This window comes from Carlito syrichta, unplaced genomic scaffold (genome assembly GCF_000164805.1).
Source record: "Carlito syrichta isolate Samal-C Ts95f unplaced genomic scaffold, Tarsius_syrichta-2.0.1 Scaffold128226, whole genome shotgun sequence".
NCBI lineage: Eukaryota > Metazoa > Chordata > Mammalia > Primates > Tarsiidae > Carlito > Carlito syrichta.
The window spans coordinates 290,150-291,148 of record NW_007072322.1 but is presented as its reverse complement, the minus strand read 5'-3'; positions in this window follow the sequence as shown (position 1 = coordinate 291,148).

Sequence of the window (999 nt, the reverse complement as noted above, 5' to 3'; positions counted from 1 at the left end):
CCCGCGGGCTCAGGCCATCCACTCACCTCAGCCTCCCAAAGGCGCGGGATGACCGGCTGAGCCACCGAGCCCGGCTTTCCCTCCTTTTTCTTATCTGATCGCTCTGGCTAGAACTTGCAGTACAATCATGAATGTAAATGACAAAAACCAGCATCATTGTCTTATTCTTGATCGTAAGGCGAAATCTTTCAGCTTTTCACCATTGAATATGATGTTAATTGTGGGATTTCCATAAACGTCTCTCATCCGCGGAGGATGTTCTTTTCTCCTATTCCTAGTGTGTTGAGTGTCTTTTATCATGAAAAAGCATTGACTTTTGCGAAATTCATTTTCTGCATACATTGAGGTGATCATCTGCTTTGTTCCATCGTCATTCTGTTAATGTGGTATATTGCATTTATTGATTTTCATATATTGAACCACTCTTGGCTTACTGGGATAAATTCCACTTGGTTATAATGTCTACTCCTCTTAAAATGATGCTAGATTCCGTTTGCTAGTATTTTGTTGAGAATTTCTGTATTTATTTTCTTAAAGTATATCGGCCTGAAATTTTCTTTTCTTGTCTGACTTTGGTATCAGGGTAATGCTGACCTCATGAATGAGATAGGAGCTTCTCCCTACATTTCCATTTTTTGAAATAGTTTGAAAATGATTGGTGTTAATTTTTTTTTTTTTTTGAGTCGGAGTCTCACTCTGTGGCCCAGACTGGAGTGCAGTGGCCGCTCCCGGCCACCGCAGCCTCGACCCGCTGGGCTCCGGCGATCCTTCCGCCTCAGCCTTCCACATAGCCGGAATTACAGACATGCGCTACCATGCCCGGCTGATTTTTTGATTTATTGTAGAGATGAGGTCTCGCTGCCCAGGCGGGTCTCGAACCCGCGGGCTCAGGCAGTCCACTCACCTCAGCCTCCCAAAGGTGCGGGATGACAGGCTGAGCCACCGAGCCCGGCTGGTGTTAATTTTGAAGATAATTGGTAGAATTTCCCAGTCAAGTCA